The sequence below is a fragment of the Podarcis filfolensis genome, assembly GCF_964270895.1.
Source record: "Podarcis filfolensis genome assembly, chromosome: 2".
NCBI classification, from domain to species: Eukaryota; Metazoa; Chordata; class Lepidosauria; order Squamata; family Lacertidae; genus Podarcis; species Podarcis filfolensis.
In genome coordinates this window covers 109,456,646-109,478,644 of record NC_139605.1, presented here as the reverse complement: position 1 = coordinate 109,478,644, position 21,999 = coordinate 109,456,646, and the positions used below count along the sequence as shown (strand labels likewise).

General features: G+C 45.4%; 2 long non-coding RNA genes across 3 annotated transcripts in view; one reads left to right on the top strand and one right to left on the bottom strand.

Annotated features, from left to right (window-relative positions):
* The window catches only part of LOC310755752, a 29,596-nt gene extending 29,378 nt beyond the window's left edge, over positions 1–218 (bottom strand). The window contains exon 1 of the long non-coding RNA XR_014544510.1: positions 178–218. This is a non-coding gene — a long non-coding RNA (uncharacterized lncRNA). The remainder of the gene's footprint in view (positions 1–177) is intronic.
* A 1,169-nt stretch (positions 219–1,387) lies between these two features.
* LOC310755730 lies at positions 1,388–12,168 on the top strand. Of its 2 annotated transcripts, none has more exons than XR_014544480.1 (4): positions 1,388–1,426; positions 7,250–9,117; positions 9,771–9,891; positions 10,944–12,168. It is a non-coding gene; the product is annotated as an uncharacterized lncRNA (long non-coding RNA). The 2 variants fall into 2 exon arrangements; XR_014544481.1 differs by having other exon boundaries at positions 10,941–12,168.
* Positions 12,169–21,999: the final 9,831 nt, after the last annotated feature.

Below are 21,999 nucleotides of genomic sequence, written 5' to 3'. Positions count from 1 at the left end.
CATCCTGAAGCAAAGTTCTTAACCCGAGGTACTATTTCTGGGTTAGCGGAGTCTGTAATCTGAAGCATCTGTAACCTGAAGCGTCTGTAACCCGAGGTACTACTGTATCGGCGTGTGCTTTTCTTTTTGTAAATCTACCAGAGAATAAAATAAAACAAGTTGGGATTAAGGACATACCCTCTGCCAGGATGCTGTCACTGGCTCCAGGCTGGTTGCCCAGGAAAGTATAAAGACAAGGAAAAGTTTCTTACTGTCCTTTTTTAAATTTCAATCTTTATAGAGAGAGGCTAGAGAAGCCAGCCTCTTGGATAACGGCATTGTCCTAAGTGAATCTCCACCCTCCGCCTCTCCCACTTCCTAATTCATCATCATCACCACCTCCTCTACGGGTGCTGCTATGTGCCCTCTGTCTTTGAGCTCTTTGCTCTCCTACTTTTAAGGCTTGCCGGGTTCTGGGAGATGGAGGGTCTGAGATGCTTTCTAATGACAATATGTCAGCTGGGTGTTATTCTGGCTCTCCCATGATTTCCCAACATTTCCCCCTCATCTGCCTCTGAGCTGTGACCTTCCTCGAACCCCTGTTGTAAGCCTATACTGTCTTCCTCTTCCTCCTCCCTGGAAGGGTCAGGATGGGGAGGCGGTCTCCGCCATTCCTCTTCTGCCCAGTCCCTGACAATTGTTGTTGTTTAGTCGTGTCCGACTCTTCATGACCCCCTGGACCAGAGCACGCCAGGCACTCCTGTCTTCCACTGCCTCCCGCAGTTTGGTCAAACTCATGCTGGTAGCTTCGAGAACACTATCCAACCATCTCGTCCTCTGTCGTCCCCTTCTCCTTGTGCCCTCCATCTTTCCCAACATCAGGGTCTTTTCCAGGGAGTCTTCTCTTCTCATGAGGTGGCCAAAGTATTGGAGCCTCAGCTTCACAAACTGTCCTTCCAGTGAGCACTCAGGGCTGATTTCCTTCAGAATGGAGAGGTTTGATCTTCTTGCAGTCCATGGGACTCTCAAGAGTCTCCTCCAGCACCATAATTCAAAAGCATCAATTCTTCAGCGATCAGCCTTCTTTATGGTCCAGCTCTCACTTCCATACCTCACTACTCGCATACTATACCTGACGATTAGTTTTCTTTAATAGTGGATTTTCGGATTATACACAGCTCTACTTCAGGCTTTGATTACGAGAGCAAAAAAAGAAACATCCTATAGTCTAGATAGAAACAACTGGGTAGTCAGGATGATGGTTACCTGGCTGCAGAAGTTACTGGCCATTGCTGTTGGCATGGAGATAGTCTAAGTTGAATGCAAACTGGCATTCTGATGTCATGTGTGATGTCACAAAGGGGATATGCTTTAAGTCTTGGTAAAGTGAAAAACAGTTAACAGTCAGACTGCATCTCAGCACTGTCAGGATGGATCTCCATAACGGGTGACGAATAGTTTTATTTGGGGGATATATTAGCTTTTAGTGTTGGGGAGAAGTTTTAGATTGGCTTGCCAGTTTTTAACCCATCACGTTGAGGTCAATATATATACATTCACAACCCTGTACCCATCAAATGATCAACTTCATGTGTGACTTTGGGACTGATTCATACAACCACATTTCCTTTCTCAACTCTATAGCAGCGTTTTTTTCTGTATTTGAAAAAATAACCAAGAAGTAGAAGATTAGGAACCAGGAATACGTGCCCTCTGTCTTTGAGCTCTTTGCTCTCCTACTTTTAAGGCTTGCTGGGTTCTGAGAGATGGTGGGTCTGAAATGCTTTCTAATGACAATGTGTTAGCTGGCTGTTGTGGCTCTCCCATGATTCCCCAACTTTCCCCCTCATCTGCCTCTGAGCTGTGACCGCCCTCAAACCCCTGTTGTCAATCTATACTGTCTTCCTCTTCCTCCTCCCTGGAAGGGTCAGGCTGGGGAGGCGGTCTCCACCATTTCCTCCTCTGCCCAGTCCCTGATACCCTCCAACATTTTTCTGATGAAAATAGGGACGTCGTAAGGAAAAGCAGGACATTCCAGGATCGAATCAGAAACCGGGATGGCTTCTGTAAATCCGAGACTGTCCTTGGAAAACAGGGACACTTGAAGGGTCTGTAAGGAGTTTTCTCAGGTTGGTTCGAGGGTGTGTGTGCTGTGTCCCCTTGGTCTAGTGGTGGTGGCACTCACCCTTCTTCTGACAGGAAATGCTCTGTGGAGGTGTGGCGTTTGCCTGTTCTTTTGGAAATGTCTGTACAGGGGGAGAAAGGGTTAATAGGTAGACCAATAGAAAAGCCAGAGGCGGAGCCTACCTGTTTTTAAAAGGCTTAGCCAGAGGTTTAGACAGTTGGGAAAAAGCAGTTGGGAAAACAGTTGGAAGACAGATGGAAATAGAGAGTTAGTGCAGTTGGTTCTTGTGTGAGGGGAGGTAGAAGAGTTAGAGACAGGGTAAAATAAGACTAGGAGGGTAAAAGGTAACAGCGTTTTGAATGCATTTAAAGTTTATTTGTGTTTGCAATAAACAACAAACTTTGTTGTTATCTTGAGAACCCAACTGAGACTAAGTTTTTTTACTGGGGAGAACCTGGTTGGTGGCAGTGGATTGGTGGTGTACAGGTTTATAGTCTGTGAAACGATCTGGGGCTCCGTACGAACGCCACAGAGGGGAATGACAAAAAATAGGGGGGTTGAGGAGTGTGGCGATCACACAGGGTCCCTGGACATTTGACGGTCTATTGATCCCTCTGCCACCAACCCGTTTCTCTCGGTTACACATGGAGTCCAGACAGTTGTTAACATTAAACCAAATAAACAAGTTTATTTTATAAGCCTTAACAAGTTTATGGTTTCAGATAATTTTTGTCAGTTTCTTAATCTTAGGTTCTTACTGGCCTATACCTTCTGTAACTTCTAACTAATTATCCCAACTGTCTATCTGACTCCTCGTAACAGATTCTCTCACTGTCTCACATCAAACTATCCCAACCCACAGACGTATCATCACTCCCGACTGACTCTCAACAACTCTAATTCTAACTCTAACGCCTCCCCTTGGGTTCCCACTAGCCAACCACTTCACACTCATTTAACCCTTTCCTTATGACCCAGCATGATGTCACCTAGGAGGGCAAACGCCACAAGGAGGATTAGCTGAGGCTGAGCAAAAGATGTCCCTAATTCCATCTGAGAAATGTTCGAGGGTATGGTATATAGAGTGCTTTAAACATATAGCATGGATGCAATTATAGAGGCTTGTTTACCTTCAGTTCAGATCAGGGGATGACCATGGCTTGCCACATTCATCTCCCGAGCTCTAGAGAACATGCTTAAACCCCCAACCCCACCCCATAATGTAGAGGCACCGACTCTATGGGGCTGAGGACAGCTCAGCCCCCTACCCAAGTATGTGGGGACAGGGCTGAGCCCCCCCAATGTTGAGGGACTGGGCCTCGTTGGGTCTCCTCACGGTGGTGGAGGGCCTTGCGGCATCCTCCCAATGCCTGAGGTGTCGCACATGCGTGTTGCATGTGTGACGTCATGCACACGTGACGAGGCCTACCCAATATCAGGCAGAACTTGGTACCCCTGCTTGAAAGCATAGAACCTCCGGGACTGTGCTGGTCCCGAGGGTTAACCGTGTGGTGAGGTCCGAGTTCAGTCCGAGGTCGAGGGTGTGGTATGGAGGCTGTCCATCAAAGCTGAAGCAGGGTCCAAGGCAGGGAGTCGGGTGAGGTCAGGAACTCTGGCAGAAGAGCAGGACAGGGTGCAGGCAGGAACAGGCTACCAACAATGTTGCTCCCACAACTTGGGACTGGGGCTGGCTGGCTTTTATCTGCCCTGAGGTATAGGGCGGCCCCGGTCCACAGGTGACTCGCCTCTCCTGGCCTGGAGGCGAGCACTCCTCCTGCGGGAACTTAGTTCCCTCTGCCTCACTGCCCTGAGTCTCTGCAGCTCAGGAAAGGCTGGAGGGTTACTGGACACAGAGGCAACCTCAGCTTCCCCTAACGGGGCTGAGAGTGGAGCACCTGCAGGCAATGGGTCCTCCATCACCTCAGGAGCCAGAGCAGACTCAGCTGGTGCCTGCACTTGAGGATCCAGCACAGGTGAGGACCCTTCAGGCTCAAGCCCCAGCCCCAGCTCAGCTGGTTCTGGAGGCGGGGACTCCTGTGCAGGCTGGGATCCCTCAGGTTCGGCCTCCGAGTCCGAATCCCAGGCCATCACAGGGACTAAAGGGAATGGGTAATTTCACAGCACCCCTTTTAGCTCCACCAAAGGCTGACAGCCAGATGCTGTTGCAGCTCCTCTACTTGGGAGTCAGGGTTCGAGTATCCAGGTTGAACAAGGAAGCCGCTGTAGGGTTTCTCACAGAATCTGGAAGTGATGGGAAAGGAGAGAGGGAATCTCCTTCTCTTTGTCCTGTACTATGTCTCTGTGAATTTCTTGACCGGGTATTCACTTGTAATCAAATAAGCAAACCAAAGTGGTAATCGGAGCAGCCAGTCTAGTGGCAAAACTGTGGGAAATAAAATCAGCTGTGTTATGGAGAGGTGCGCCGAAGCACATTTTTCACCGGCCCGGACCATTTCCCCTGCCTCTAGGCCAGCCGAGTAATAAATCTGGTCATTCCCAGCTGTATGTGGGCACCTGTTTAATTATCTGTGCCTTGCGGTGAGTTTAATAGCCACTGCTCAGGAGTAATTGGGGTGATTATTATATGGCCTGGAGGAAGCATCTTGGCTCGTTATCTCCGGGGAGTTAGCTACAGGATGCAAAAAAGATAATCAGAGGCTTATTTGCGCTGCTTTGTGTAATAGTTTTAATGAGATTTGTAGTGTCTGAGAGATCAGACCTCACTTCTTCACCCCAGATTGAGGCATCTTTGGGCAAGGGAATCTAGCTATCATCCCCCGTTGGGAATTAGAGTGGGAAATTGCACTCTTTATAGCAATCTTGTTGTGTGTTACTCTACGACCTGCTGTCCTTTCCTTCCACATTCTTTCCCTGTAGAAGCTCCGGTCCCCTTAGTTTGTTTTTATCCCTGCTCCCACTTGTGCCTTCAAGACTTCTGCCATGCCAACTGGCTGTATGGGCACCAACATCATGATCTCTTTTTTTCCCCTTTTACAATCAACATTTTAAATCATCATATTTACACTCCGTGTCCTCACGCCTCGACTTCCTTCCTTCCCTGCTTCGGTTTTCTTGAGATATATCCCCTCCTGTAGATTCTTATTCCCCTTCTATGCACATCACAGGAATTATGTTAACCCTGCCATAGTTTTTAAGCTTCTACAGTTTGTTCTTATATATGCCAATAATTTACCCCATTCTTCATCAAACTTTGTCCCCTTTTGGTCTCTTATTCTGTATGTCATTTTAGCTAATTCTGTATATTCAAAAAAATTGGCCTGCCATTCCATTACCATGGGAGTCTCCTGTAGTTTCCATTTTTGAGCCACGAGTATTCTCGCTGCTGCAGTAGCATATTGAAATAATTTATGATCTTCCTTTTTTACTTCCTTCCCTATTATCCCTAATAAAAAGATTTCGGGTTTTTTAGGAAACGTATACTTGAGAAGTTTTTTTAATTCATTATATATTGAATCCCAATTTTTTTTCATCTTTTCGCACTCCCACCACATGTGATAGAGATCCCCCTCTTTGGATTTACATTTCCAGCAGGCTTTATTATTCAATTTATACATTTTGGCCAATTTGACCAGGGTAATATACCACCGATATACCATTTTTTTCTAGATTTTCTCATAAGCTGGAGCATGATCTCTTTTTTTTAATCAGATCGTTGAGTTTAAAATATATATCTCATCTCATATGTTGTTGGACGCCAAACTCCCATCAGCCTCAGCTAGCATAGCCAATAGTCAGGGATGATGGGCGTTGCAGTTTGGGAGCATCTGGAAGGCCACAAGTTCCCTGCCTCTGCCATGAGACAGTCCCATACCCTGCGACATTCCTCAGATGAAAATAGGGGTGTTTCTCACGCCCCATCCAACTGACCCTCCTTGACCCCCCATTCCCCCACCCTGTAATAAACGGAAATCTGCCCTTATTCCCTTATGGGGGTACACAAGAGCCCTTGTAGAGTCCTTTGTAGGTTCTCCATCGGTCAGAGAAAATAAGAGAGGCCAACCAGAGAATACTGAGAAGCAAAGCAGCTAGTAAGCCTGATCTTTATTGTTGTTGCAACAGGGTGCCCCCTACACACACACACACGCAGGAGAAGGAGGAGGACCTTTAACAAAGGTATGCCCACCATAATATAGACATTTTAAATTGCCTGCCCTGGAGTTCAAGACCACCCCCAGAAACATCATATATACATCACAGAAGAGGCGTAGCTCAAGACCACCCCCCAGACACATCATACCTACATCACAGAAAGGGCGGTCTACAACAGAAATCTGAGTGCGTTGTTTATCTCCTGTTGTTGTTTATCTCCTGTCTGGCAGGTTACCTGTTTAATGGTCACTGGATTGGATTGCCTGGGGAGCCTCGCCAGTCTTTTGTGATGATAAATACTTAGTTCCTGAGCCAGGTCACAGGCTCACACCCTATTCATATCTTAAATGTGCCCTTAAGAGAGGATTTGTGAGGAAAGAGACAACGGGGAGGTTTCCCACTTTGACTTTGCAGAGAAATATTTGAGGTCAATTTGTTCAGGACTTTTTTTCTGTGGGGTTTCAGACATGTGGTTTATATATTTATGTACGTGTTTGCTTGGTACATTTATGAACATTTATTGCATATCTAAGACCTTAAAATTCTTATAACAACCCTACCCCTGCAGAACAGTTCCTATCAGGAGAAGAGCGAGTGCCAATGCCATTTTGCCAACAGGACACAGCACACATGCCCTCCACCGTCCTGAGAAAACCCCTCAGTCCTGATTTTATTTCATTTTATTCCCCCTTTCTTCCTGCCCTCTGCCTGCCCCTCAGAGCCAGTGTGTCACACAAGGCTGGGCCTTGGCAGTAGAATCCTCTTCTCCTCCTCACCTGCTCTCCAACAGCTGCTATGAACTGCCAAAGCAGGGAGGTCGTAGTACGACTCATGCAACACGTTGGCGACTAATATGCACACAATAATTACCAAAATGATTATACATTCTTCATCAATCTCCTGAGAAAATTACAAAACCTTATGCAAAGCCATAGAGACTTGCAAACTACCCAACCTAAGATGAACTTACAATGCCTGATTTCAATGGATTTTTCAAGTGCTTAACTCAGTCTTTTGTTTTCTTTATCTTTTTAGGCAAGTTCATGAATATACCAACAAAAGGTAAGTTTGGAGTTGTTCACAATACCGAGAGATGCTAGTGAGACAGGGTGCCAGCGTTTTGCACCTGTTTCGCCCTGGCAGTCCAAGAAATCAAGAGGCCGCTGTTTGCCCCCAATGGGGCCCTTTTACTGGGGCTTGCCGGTAGCACACCCCCAAGGTGGTGTTCCGGGCTTCTTCAGTGGTCTAATCTCAAAGTCTTGATACGTATATTGATATTCAGTTTCATAGAGAATACTATTTCTTGGCTTAAGCTTAAGAGACTGACTTGCTTAGCTGGGAGGTCAGCAACAGTGGCCATGGAGAAGCCATTGAGAGGCAACGAGATGCTCCATTGCCACCACCACTTGTGTTATGTACTGAAGTTCTCACCCTGGGCCAGCAGGGGGATACTGTAGATAGTTTTCACTCAGATCCACATATGCAAATAAGGGATTGAAAGTGACGTTCAGTGATTGGATAGTTACAGAAAGTGGTTACTGTTGCGTTGTAGTGGAGCTCTATACAAGCAGGCTGGCTGAACCCTTCAGTTCTGCTCTGGCCTGTGAATAAACAAGAGCTGTTTGAAGAATCGCTGTGTCGTCTGATATGTTCACCCACAATTTAACAACTTGGAACACAAGCGCCAGTTCACCCTCCTCCCCGAGCTCAACAGGAACAGCACTGGCAGGGGAAATGGGGACATTCTGTGATCAAATCAGAAGCCAGGGTGGCTTTCGTAATTCTGAGACTGTCCCTGGAAAATCGGGACGCTTGGAGGGTATGCGATTCTTCTTCTTCGAGGTGTCGCACAATAAGAGTCTTTGTGCCTCTATGACACACTGGACAATAGATATAGGACATAATATAGATTTTAATTTCTAGGAAAAACTTTGGAAGAGCGTTCTGAAGTTTACAGCATGTTATTCCTTGAAGGAGAACGACCTGAAGATGATTTGCAGATGCTATCTAAGTCCGAGATACTTGCTAGGATGGATAAGACTGAATCAGATAAGTGCTGGAGATGCAATGAAATTGAGGGTACGTTCTATCATCTGTGGTGGACCTTTAAAAGGGTAAAAGAGTATTGGGAAATAATTCATAATGAATTGAAAAAGAATGTTTAAAAGCACTTTTCAAAAAAACACACACAAAACCAGAGTCCTTTTTGTTGGGGATAATTCAAACGGAAATTCCCAGATGTCAGAAAAGGTTATTTATGTATGCCACTAATGCGGCTCAAGTTTTGTTAGCCCCAAAATGGAAAATGAGTCCCATCTAATGAAGAATGGCAACTTAAACTGCTGGAATAGACGCAGCTTACGGACCTAACATATAGAATAAGAGAACAAGAAGAACATACGTTTAAAGAAGATTGGGAAATGTTTATTGACTATTTGGGGGGGGTGGGGATTGTGTCCATTCAAAAACGTTGGCAGCATTAAGGTAAATTCAACAGTGTAAATAAGTTTTTGATGGATGTAATCATGGAATACTGAATGGTTTAGTTTATAGAAAACATGCAGGGATTTATATTATGCAAAATGAACCATGGAAAGGGAAGAAGGGAAGTCACTGATATTTTTAGGTTCTTTAAATGAATATTCCAAAACGGAAAACAGAAAATTTAATAAGAATTATAGAAAACAACAACAATAAGAGTCTTTGTTTTCCACAAGAGCCTACTGTGACTGCCTTTGTAGATCAAGAAGGGCTCAGTGCTGGGTGACTCTTCCAGCTGAGCTATTTCCCTTCCAGACAGAGGACGGTACCCGCTTCTTCTGAGCCGCAAGTGAGAAGCGCTTTATTGGATGCTTGGAAGCTTAACCCAAGGGGCTATTAGAAAGGCTTGTGCTTAGGCAGAGGTGAGGAAAATCCTGTGTTAATGAGCCCCAATGCTGCTTAGCCAGGAGTCACCCGACTGACGACTGCAGCGACAGGCCCAGCGCAGCCAAGCGAGCATCCCAGCCTGCGCTAATCCCCACAGATCTAGGAAGGTTTTCTCTTTTTTTAAGAGCCAGTTTTGACTTGATTCCGTGCCGATGTTTATAATCATTCAAGCGCTCCGCGGGAAGAGGCAAATCCCTTTTGCTGGTTTCATGCTTGGCCAGTAACATGCCAGGACCGCAGCGTCAGTGTGAGTGGATGGGTGGTGAAGTTGCGCAGTTATTTTATCTGGAATGAGCCTGCTCCCCTCGAAAAGAGGAGGGGGGAACCCCTTTATTGTGGTTCAGTCAACATCTGGAACAATCCTGTGTCAGATCCAGCCACTGTTGCAGTCCCATCCCCCCCGGAGCAGGGCTAGGTCATGCAGGAACTTTTAAGTGTAAATTGGTACATATCCATCCTTGTCTAAGGAACAGATGCGTCCCCCCCCCCCTCTTTGCCAGCCAACCTGTAGGTGGGTGGTGGCAGATGCAGAATTAATTCAATGGACCAGTTCCATGCATGCATGCAAGCCATAATTGCCTATTATTCATCATCTCAAATCTCATTTGTTTTCCCTGGACTTTACCAGGTAACCAGGTAACCACCTCTTTAAAATGGAGAAGGAGGAGGAGAGGAGGAGGAGGAGGAGGAGGAGGAAAGCGCCCTTCTTGCTGCCCCCTGGTTAGAGTTAGGCTCGCACAAACCCCCAGGTCAGTGCCCTGGGTAGTGAGGGTAGATTTGCTTCAGCAGGAGAACAGCCTGTTTTGACACCTCAATAATAATAATAATAATAATAATAATAATAATAATAATAATAATAATAATTTATTATTTATACCCTGCCCATCTGGCTGAGTTTCCGCAGCCACTCTGGGCAGCTCCCAATCAAGTATTAAAAACAATACAGCATTAAATATTAAAAACTTCCCTGAACAGGGCTGCTTTCAGATGTCTTTTAAAGATAGGATAGCTGCTTATTTCCTTCACATCTGAAGGGAGGGTGTTCCACAGGGTGGGCGCCACTACCGAGAAGGCCCTCTGTCTGGTTCCCTGTAACCTCACTTCTCGCAATGAGGGAACCGCCAGAAGGCTCTCGGAGCTGGACCTCAATGTCTGGGCTGAAAGATGGGGGTGGAGACGCTCCTTCAGGTATACAGGACCAAGGCCGTTTAGGGCTTTAAAGGTCAGCACCAACATTTTGAATTGTGCTCGGAAACGTACTGGGAGCCAATGCAGATCTCTCAGGACTGGTGTTATGTGGTGCCGGCGGCCAGTCCCAATCACCAGTCTAGCTGCCGCATTCTGGATTAGTTGTAGTTTCCGGGTCACTTTCAAAGGTAGCCCCACGTAGAGCGCATTGCAGTAGTCCAAGCGGGAGATAACTAGAGCATGCAGGTAGGGTCTTAGCCTGCGTACCAGGTGTCAACGTTTCCCTTCTTAAAAGGGAAATTCCCTTATTCAGAATAGGATTCCTCGCAAGAAAAGGGAAAGGTGACAGCTATGCCTTAAGGTTGTCCTTGTTTGGGAGTCATCCACATTAGCTCTGTTGGCAGAGCATGAGTCTCTTAATCTCAGATTCGTGGGTTCAAGCCCCACATTGGGCAAAAGATTCCTGCATTGCAACGGGTTGGACTAGATGACCCACGGGGTCCTTTCCAACACTACAGTTTGATGGTTCTGTGATCTCAGGCAATAGCAATTGGATCACTTTGAACAACACTTTCTTTCCCCCCTTTTCTTTCTTTCTTGCAAATTAAAGCAGTTGTCTGGAAAAGTCCCGAATGAAAACAAAACACAGAGGCCTGGCACATATGGTTAATCAAAGCCAATTAAAAACGGGAGTCGGCCGGAGGATCTAATAAGACATGTTTTGCCAATGTGTTCCAACGAAGCATGTAGCCACTTTCCCTGTCGTTGCATCACAGCCAGTCAGGGACTAATCTCATTGCGTGTCAACTATTAAAGATAATTAAGTATTATTGTATTGCTTGCTATTATACTAAATACCATTGCATGCAATATAGCTTCAAACATTTAGGCATTGTGACAGCTGTCTACCGCTGCTTGGAGTAGTGAGCTGGGTGAAGACCCTCCAAGAATCCCTATTTTCCAGGGACAGTCCCAATCTTACAGAAGCCATCCTGGTTTCTGATTTGATCCCACAATGCCCTGCTTTTCCTTAAAGGTAAAGGTAAAGGGACCCCTGACCATTAGGTACAGTCATGGCAGACTCTGGGGTTGCGGCGCTCATCTCGCTTTATTGGCCGAGGGAGCTGGCGTACAGCTTCCGGGTCATGTGGCCAGCATGACCATGCCGCTTCTGGTGAACCAGAGCAGTGCACGGAAACGCCGTTTACCTTCCCGCTGGAGCGGTACCTATTTATCTACTTGCACTGGTGTGCTTTCGAACTGCTAGGTTGGCAGGAGCAGGGACCGAGCAACGGGAGCTCACCCCATCGCGGGGATTCAAACCGCCGACCTTCTGATCGGCAAGTCCTAGGCTCTGTGGTTTAACCCACAGCGCCATCCGCGTCCCTCTGCTTTTCCTTAGGATGTCTCTATTTTCATTGGAAAAATGTTGGAGGGTATGCAGGTGGGGAGGGGAGAATTAAAAAGAGGTGCCATGCAAGGCCCTGGGAGCTATCGAAAGATGGCAGGTCCTGATTCTGACCATGCACTCTCCCCTGTAGCAGGAACCCCCCCAATCATTCAGTTTGTACAAACTTCACACACACTCACACTCACACACTACATATGCTACGCTTCTGTTTTAAATTCATAGAAAATCAACCATACATCGGATTTGCACTGTTCCACTTTTATTTTACTCCATGAAGGAAGGACTACAAAATGGGGAAGGTTTGATACAGGGCAGCCAAAAACCCTTCAGCATACCAGCACATCCACAGGAGCCCTGCCCAGTTGCTATGCCAACCCTGATGGTCCTAGACAGAAGACCATCAAGATCACAAAGAACTTGCATATGGGAGTGGAACAAAGGGACTGGAACAAAGGACAATAATCAGCTCTTCCCTCTGGGGGCAGGAAACTGCAAACTCCCCTCTGTCACCTGGAAAGTACTCATGGGGAGGGGGAAAGGGGGAACCAGCCAGGTGACAGGACACTCAGGTTACCACCACAACTCCTCCCTCAACCCCTCCTTTCTGTGATGTATGTATGATGTTTCTGGGGGTGGTCTTGATCTATAGGATGGGAATTTCAAAAGTCTTTATAAGACCTTACACACCATTTTTTCTGTGTCTTTCCTCTCTCCTGCAAGTGAGGGGAGCACCCTGTTGCAACAGTTCAATAAAGGCCAAGCCTACAGGCTGCTGTTTTGCTCCAAGTTATCCTGGTTGGTGTCTTTGTTTTTGTCCAAGGGAGCCCTCGGATTTTTCCGTTAACACCCCCAACACATGTGCACATTCAAAGCCCTAAACAGCCTCGGCCCAGTATACCTGAAGGAGCGTCTCCACCCACATTGTTCAGCCTGGACATTGGGGTCCAGCTCCAAGGGCCTTCGGGTGGTTCCCTGTCTGTGAGAAGTGAGGGAACCAGGCACAGGGCCTTCTCGGTAGTGGCACCTGTCCTGTGGAATGCCCTCCCATCAGATGTTAAGGAAATAAACAACTATCTGACTTTTAGATGACATCTGAAGGCAGCCCTGTTTAGGAAAGTTTTTAATGTTTGATGTTTTATCATGTTTTTAATATTCTGTGGGAGCTGCCCAGAGTGGCTGGGGCAACCCAGCCAGATGGGCGGGGTAATAGTAGTAGTAGTAGTAGTAGTAGTAGTAGTAGTAGTAGTAGTAGGCTGGCCATACAGAGTGAATGACAGACTCTGGAATGTGAGCTTCTAGCCCCATACTCAAATGGATTCATGTATTTGGCCCTGAGGAATCTTAAGCCAATATCTTCCCCTTATCTTGCCAAGCTCTGCCGTATCTTTGAAAAGCAACGATTCTATTTCCCAGCTCATCTAATACCTTGCAGTACATGGGGGCAAGCGAACCGTGATTTCTACATAGAGCTCTAGGGAGAGCGTCTAAGAATCCCTGGCAGTACAGTCAGTGTTTAAGCTTTTCTTCTAATAGTTTTGTTGTTGTTAAAGCTTTGAAATGCCACAGATATTGGACCAAATGGAGAGAGGTGGGGGGGGGGGAAGGAAGCCAAAGAGAAAAAGTGCAAGAGGATGCTTTTCTGATAGTCCTCAAGAAACCGCAAGAAAGGTGAAGTCCTGCAGGAATTCACAAGCCGGTTTGGGGGAACAGCAGGAGGAAGAGGTGGGGTTTGTGTTTGCATAAGTGGAAAAGGACACACAGAGCAAAGAAGAAGAATGAGACTGAGCTGTGCGCACTCTTTTTCTCAGGGTTTTGTCTGCACTGCTGAGCGTCAGTCTTGATTTAATGTGCATGTAGTGTGTCGTTTGCTGGTGGCGTCTGCAGAAGGCGCGAGTGGGAATCATCTTAGGCCCCAAGTGGCCTTTGCTGAATCGTAAAACTATCCCAGATGGAAATATTACTCCATTTACCACAAAGCAACAAATATTGCAGGGCTTGAAATCTCACATTAACCCCACCAACCTGCCCAAGGATAGCTGGGTGTTGGCAAGGACTTATTTCGTCCTTGTACTCCCATTGTCACCCTGGCTGCTTTTGGCTATTGCCAGATGCTTGTACTCAGATGAGACCATTTTTGTTTCTTTCTTTATTTTGTTCCGTGTGTGTGTGTGTGTGCATGCATGTGTGCCCTATTGCTCTGCTTTGGTGCTTCCAGGATGTTACTATTTGCAGATGGGATACAACCGCATACCTGCAAATTCAGCTGGAGCAATTATAGCGGACTGAGAGGTCTTGTGCAACAAACCTGCTACCCCAAAAGACCCGTGTGGCGTTTGCCTTCCTATGTGTGTGACATCGTACTGGGTTCATAGGGAAAGGGTTAACTAATTGTAAAATGACTAGGACGCGGGTGGCGCTGTGGGTTAAACCACAGAGCCTAGGACTTGCCGATCAGAAGGTTGGCGGTTCGAATCCCCGCAATGGGGTGAGCTCCCGTTGCTTGGTCCCAGCTCCTGCCAACCTAGCAGTTCGAAAGCACCTCAAAGTGCAAGTAGATAAATAGGTACCACTCCAGTGGGAAGGTAAACAGCGTTTCCGTGCGCTGCTCTGGTTCACTAGAGGTGGCTTAGTCATGCTGGCCACATGACCCAGAAGCTGTATGCCGGCTCCCTCGGCCAATAAAGCGAGATGAGCGCCGCAACCCCAGAATCGGTCACGACTGGACCTAATGGTCAGGGGTCCCTTTACTTTTACTTTAACCAATGGGAACCCAGGGGGCAGAGTTAACTGTGTATAAGTTTTAAGCACAGAGGTGTGGTTTTTTTTAGAGAGTTAGAGTTGTTGAGAAGTCAGTCTGGAGTTAGAAGAGACAGATAAGAAAAGTCTGTGGGTTGGGCTAGTCTGGTGGGAGAGAGTGAGAGAATTTGTTAAGAGGAGTCAGTTGAGATAATCAGTCAGAAGGTATTAGGAAGGTATAGGCCGGTAAAGAAACTAAAGTTAAGATACTGACAGGAATACAGTGCTACCTATGGATATGAACAGGATCCGTTCCGGAGCCCCGTTTGCATCCTGAAGTAAACGTAAGATGCGTGTGCGGGTTGCGTTTCGCCGCTTCCGCGCATGCGCGCGACGTCATTTTGAGCATCTGCGCATGCGCAAGCGGCGAAACCCAGAAGCAACGTGCTGGGTTGCCGCGGAGCGCAACCCAAAAATACTTAACTTGAAGCTGCTTCAACCTGAGGTATGACTGTATTATCTGAGAAACCATAAACTTGTTAATGTTTGTAAAATAAACTTGTTTTTTTGGTTCACTTTTAACAACTGACTGGACTCAGTGTTGGTAAAACACTGAGTCCAGTCAGTTGTTAAAAGTGAACCGGAAAAAAAAAAAAGCTTACAGTATTTTACCAGAGAGTAACTGGTTGGTTGGTACTGGAGGAGACTCTTGAGAGTCCCATGGACTGCAAGAAGATCAAACCTATCCATTCTTAAGGAAATCAGCCCTGAGTGCTCACTGGAAGGACAGATCCAGAAGCTTAGGCTCCAATACTTTGGCCACCTCGTGAGAAGAGAAGACTCCCTGGAAAAGACCCTGATGTTAGGAAAGATGGAGGGCACAAGGAGAAGGGGACAACAGAGGACGAGATGGTTGGACAGTGTTCTCGAAGCTACCAGCATGAGTTTGACCAAACTGCGGGAGGCAGTGGAAGACAGGAGTGCCTGGCGTGCTCTGGTCCAGGGGGTCACAAAGAGTCGGACACGACTAAACGACTAAACAACAACAAACTGGTTGGTGGCAGCAGGGAAGCGAGCAGAGTGGTGGCACATGGATCAATAGACTGTTAAACGTCCGGGGACCCTGTGTGATTGCCACAACCCGATACTTTGCAAAAAGGAAAGTGGCAAAGAAAAGTGTGTTATAGCAGTTGCTGTGACATGACGTCACCTAACCCTCCCGTAAACAATTCAGAAACCTGCTTTCCCTCTAAAACTAGACTTTTGGCATAGAGGAAAGCTGGGGGGAAATTCACTATGAAGTAGGGGAGAATGCCTGCTTGATGCAACATCAGTTCAATCTCCTTGCAGACAAGTCAAGATGAATGCTAGGTCATCTGCCAGTGCCCTCAGACAAGTGTCCCCATTCCTTCCAACATTTCATAGATGAAAATGCAAACGTGCTCATACATCCATGTTCTCATACTAAAGGTCACTTGGTAAATGAAATCACTGTCAGAAACAGTGTCTGGGTGGAAATCACAAAAATGTCCTGGAAAATCCAGACCTATGGCAACCCATGCTGGAAGTGTAGATTAAGGTAAATTTCCTTAAATAGAGCCCCCCCCCACACACACTTAAATTTTCCATTTTACAATTTAGATACAATTTAGATCCTTAAGTTATCAGTGACTTCCCTTCTTTTCTTTCCATGGTTCATTTTGCATACCATAAATCCCTGCATATTTTACATAAACTAAACCATTCGGTATTCTATTATTACACCCATCAAAACTTATTTACCCTGTTGAATTTATCTTAATGCTGCCAACATTTTCCAGTGTACACAATTTCCCCTCATATATTCAATAAACATTTTCCAATCTTCTCCAAACGTATGTTCTTCTTGTTCTTCTATTCTATATGTGCTTTTAAACTTTTTTTTCAATTCATTATGAATTATTTCCCAATACTCTTTTACCCAAAAGCTTCAGTATAGCTAAACAACTTTCCAGTGCATTTTCCTATCAAATTCTGTGTCACAGAGTTTTCTAGGAATAATTGAGTCAGATGTATTAAAGAATCAAAGGAATTAGTTTTTGTATGCAACTACTGCAGCATGACCAATACTTTGGCCACCTCATGAGAAGAGAAGACTCCCTGGAAAAGACCCTGATGTTGGGAAAGATTGAGGGCACAAGGAGAAGGGGACAACAGAGGATGAGATGGTTGGACAGTGTTCTCGAAGCTACCAGCATGAGTCTGACCAAACTGCGGGAGGCAGTGGAAGACAGGAGTGCCTGGCGTGCTCTGGTCCATGGGGTCACGAAGAGTAGGACACGACTAAATGACTAAACAACAACAACTGCAACCCAAATTCTATATGCTCAAAAATGGCAGGAGGGGGCAGTTCCCATGAAAGAGGAGTGGCAGTCGAAACGGATGGAGTATGCAGAATTAGCAAGCCCAACCAGTAGAATTAGAGACCAAGAAGAAGCAGCCTTTGAGGAGGATTGGAAAATGTTTGTAGACTATATGAAGAATTATTGTAAACATGTTAGATCGCTAGTAGATTTAGAGTAAATTCAGCAGTAAAAGGGATATTAAGAATAAACAGAGAAAAGAAGGTATGGGTTTATTATAACATGCAGCAGCAATTGGTACGTATTGTTTATTATCAATATTTTTTAAGTGATTGTATTGTTGGAAAAAATATAAATTTATTTATTTTTTTAACTAAAAAACCCATAAAAGTCCAATTTGGGGTGGCAAAGCAGGCACACTGTGCAAGGCTGCCAAATCATCTTTAATTGTACCACCTGAATTTGGCGGCACGTGATTGAATCCCACCCATAAACAGTGACTGCCTAGCAGTCCCCAAATCCATTTGCTCCATAATAGTCTGTCTTGCACCCAAGAGGGTGATGGTTCTTTTGGTTAAAGGCATACCAAAAAGAGGGCATTGTTCCGCTGCCTCCACTTTTGTTATCAACAATGCAAAACATAGCTACGCAACTGCAGCTGTAAAATGGCAGGTTCCAGTACATCCAGATAAATGAAGTGTTCAAAATGGATAAGAAAACTGGTTTTCAAACAGAGAAATCCAAACTGGAAACGGAATTATTAGATACAAAAACAAAAAACCTATCTAAGATGTAGCTGGAATGGTATATTAAAGATGAACAAGTGAAATCTGTAATGATTGAATGGGCCAGGGATGTGGGGCACAATATCATGATGGTGGATTGGGAGAAACTGTGGAAAAAAAGAATCAAATTTACAGCTTGTACAGTGGTACCTCAGGTTACATACGCTTCAGGTCACAGACTCCGCTAACCTAGAAATAGTGCTTCAGGTTTAGAACTTTGCTTCAGGATGAAAACAGAAATCGTGCTCCGGCGGCGCGGCAGCAGCAGGATGCCCAATTAGCTAAAGTGGTGCTTCAGGTTAAGAACAGTTTCAGGTTAAGTACAGACCTCTGGGACGAATTAAGTCCTTAACCTGAGGTACCACTGTAATGTATTAAGAGAAAAGTTGATGAAAATGATGTATAGACGGTATTTAACACCAGTGAAGTTAGCAAAAATGTATCATACTCACGATAATAAATGCTGGAAATGTAAAGAAAAAGAAGGAACCTTTTACCACATGTGGTGGACATGCCCCAAGGTAAAAGACTTCTGGGAAAGGATTTATAATGAATTGAAAAAAGTGTTAAAAACACATTTATTAAAAAACCAGAAGCCTTTTTACTTGGTATAGTGGGGGGGGTGAAATCCCCAAAAAGGATGTTACTTTTTTCTGTATGCCACAACAGCTGCGAGAATATTGTTAGCGAAGAATTGGAAGAAACAAGATTTACCAACTATCAAAGAATGGCAGATGAAGATGATGGACTATATGGAACTTGCAGAACTGACCGGAAGACTCCGAGACCAGAGAGATGAAACAGTGGAAGAAGACTGGAAGAAGTTTAAGGTAAGGAATATTTGAAAAAATATGTTAATATTTAAATCTTAGAATAGCTTTCAAAGTGGATATAGGCTGTAGGGTTAGAAGTAGAAGATAGTGGATTTTATAAGTGATAAAATGTGAAGTTTGTTATGGTTAAAGTAAGTGTGAAAAAAAAGATGGTTAGAAATTATGATATATGTAAATTGCTAAAGATGAAGTAAAATGAAAATCAGATAGGTGGGACTTGGGGAAGCCCACTTAACAGTGTTTAGAAAAATAAGGATATTACAAGAATTTGTTTGTATTGTTTGTCTTTTCTGTTTGTGTTTTTTATTTGTGTTATAAAATGAATAAAAAAAATAGGGGGAAAATGGCAGGCTGGGCACTGCATGGTGGTTTAATATTTGTTCTTATGCATTTTCCTTCAGGTGTGCTAGAGACAAGATGCAACCCCAGCCACACCCATTCACACTGCAACCCTATGCACATTTACTTAGAGAAATGCCCCATTTCAAGGGACGCGGGTGGCACTGTGGTCTAAACCACTGAGCTTCTTGGCCTTGCCAATCAAAAGGTCGGCGGTTCAAATCCCCGCAACAGGGTGAGCTCCCGTTGCACTGTCCCAGCTCCTGCCAACCTAGCAGTTTGAAAGCACACCAGTGCAAGTAGATAAATAGGTACCACTCCGGCAGGAAGGTAAACGGCATTTTCGTGCGCTCTGACTTCCGTCACGGTGTCCCGTTGCACCAGTCGTGGTTTCGTCATACTGGCCACATGAATTGGAAAGCTGTCTGTGGACAAATGCCGGCTCCCTCGGCCTGAAAGCGAGATTAGCGCCACAACCCCATAGTCACCTTTGACTGGACTTGACCGTCCAGGGATCCTTGACCTTTTTCACCTTTACCTAGGTCCCTTTAAGTTCTATGGGGCTTTCTCCCCAGTAAATGTGCATAGGATCACAGCCTCAACGGTTGGCTTTTTCTGCTTGAAAAAAATGACAACTCCAGCAACTTGCATCAAAAACATTTAAGAAAGCATCCCTGAAAGGCAAAAATAGGGACAGCAATTTATCAGACACAGGGACTGGATCTAGAAAATAGGTATATTGTCCTTGATAAACAAGGACACTTGGAGTTCATGGAGCCCATGAGCGTAAATCTCCGAATGTTCTTCTAAAGAGAAGGAAATTCTGAGTGCACTTCACCTAGACGTCCTAATGGGGCAGTCCAGTTACATCAGCATAGCTAAATATTTGCAGTCATAGAAAATAAATAAGCATTGCCTACCCATTACAGGGCAAGGGAAGTTTTAGATGTATGCTTTAGGTGCTGGAACTGCAGTGCTACATTCTGTATGCTCTTGTTTTTTAAAAAAGAAATCTGCTTTGTTAATTCCATCATCTAACATGTCATGATCGGGTAGAATCTGAACCAATAGATATCACTTTGCATCATTTCCTTGGGCTGCTCAGCCAAGCTACTGGTCAGGTACATATTAATCCATGGGTAGGCAAACTAAGGCTCAGGGGCTGGATCCGGCCCAATCGCCTTCTAAATCTGGCCCACAGACGGTCCAGGAATCAGCATGTTTTTACATGAGTAGAATGTGGGCTTTTATTTAAAATGCATCTCTGGGTTATTTGTGGGGTATAGGAATTTGTTCATTCCCCCCCCCAAAAAATATAGTCTGGCCCCCCACAAGGTCTGAGGGACAGTGCATCGGCCCCCTGCTGAAAACATTTGTTGACCCCTGTATTAATCCATGGGTAGGCAAACTAAGGCCCGGGGGCCGGATCCTGCCCAATCGCCTTCTAAATCCGGCCCACGGACGGTCCGGGAATCAGCGTGTTTTTATATGAGTAGAATGTGTCCTTTTATTTAAAATGCATCTCTGGGTTATTTGTGGGGCCTGCCTGGTGTTTTCACATGAGTAGAATGTGTGCTTTCATTTAAAATGCATCTCTGGATTATTTGTGGGGCATAGGAATTCATTCATTTATATATATATATATATATATATATATATATATATATATATATATAGTCCAGCCCCCCACAAGGTCTGAGGGACAGTGGACTGGCCCCTTGCTGAAAAAGTTTGCTGACCCCTGCCTAAGATCCTAGTGTGCCGCTATAATTCAGTAGATGGCTGCTACTGCTTTGTTTGGATGTTTCCATGGTAAGTTGAGTCACAGTGGTAATTTTGGGGTAAAACCATTTGATTTGGCTTACATAGCGACCGCCTGAAAGACCCCAGGAACATCATAGCACTGAATTATTCCATTCTGAAAGGAAACAAAAGACATCATTTGATGTTCTTTTAGCAACTGCCCCAATTGTAGCAATGGGCAATTGTATTGTGTTCAATGCTCCAGAGAGTAGGACCTGAACCAATGGCATCAAGTTACAAGATGATCAAGGGTCTGGAAACCAAGCCTTATGAGGAATGGTTGAAGGAGCTGGGTATGTTTGGCCTGGAAAAGATGAGACTGAGAGGAGATATGATAGCCACCATCAAATATCTCAAGGGCTGTCACATGGAAGGTGGAAAAAGCTTGTTTTCTCCTGCTCTGGAGGGTAGGAATCAAACCAATGGCTTCAAGTTACAAGAAAAGAGATTCTGGCTAAACATTAGGAAGGACTTTCTGAGAATAGGAGCTGTTTGACAGTGGAATGGACTCTTTTGAGAGGTGGTGAACTCTCCTTCCTTGGAGGGTTTTAAGCAGAGGTTGGACAGCCATCTGTCTTCGATGCTTTAGTTGAGATTCTTGCATTGCAGAGGTTGGACTAGATATCACTTAGGATGCCTCCCAATTGCAATTCTATGATTCTACAAGGTGTGACCGGAAAGTTCGGTGCATGGTCACAGAAAACGGACAGCGGGAAATATTCGAACATACAATCGGCATTGGAAACCCACAAAATGCTCAGAATAGTGTGTGGAGATGAAGCTGTAACTCAAAAGACAGTTTATGAGTGGTTTAAGCATTTCTGTGAAGGGCGGCAAACCATCGAAGATGACCCTCAGTCTGGCAGACCGTCAGCGAGCAGAACAGTGGCAAATGTCGTGAGTTACTAATGCGGGATCGCCGTTTGTGCATCCAAATGATGGCGGAAGAATTGCATATTCGGCGTGAAATCATTACTGAGGTTACTGAGTTGTCCCACCCTCCATATTCTCCCGATCTGGCCCCACCAGATTTCCTTCTTTTTCCAAAACTGAAATCTGCACAGAAAGGGCACAGATTTCCCAACATTTCACACGTCCAAGCTGCTGTGACGAGGGAACCGAAAGCAGTATGAAAAGAGGACTTCTCCAGAAGTTTCCAACGGTTCTACAAACGTTGTCAACGGTGCATTTGCCGAGCAGAAGGACGGCGGTTCGAATCCCCGCAACAGGGTAAGCTCCCGTTGCTCGGTCCCTGCTCCTGCCACCCTAGCAGTTTGAAAGCATGTCAAAGTGCAAGTAGATAAATAGGTACCGCTCTGGCGGGAAGGTAAATGGCGTTTCCGTGCGCTGCTCTGGTTCGCCAGAAGCGGCTTAGTCCTGCTGGCCACATGACCTGGAAGCTGTACGCCGGCTCCCTCGG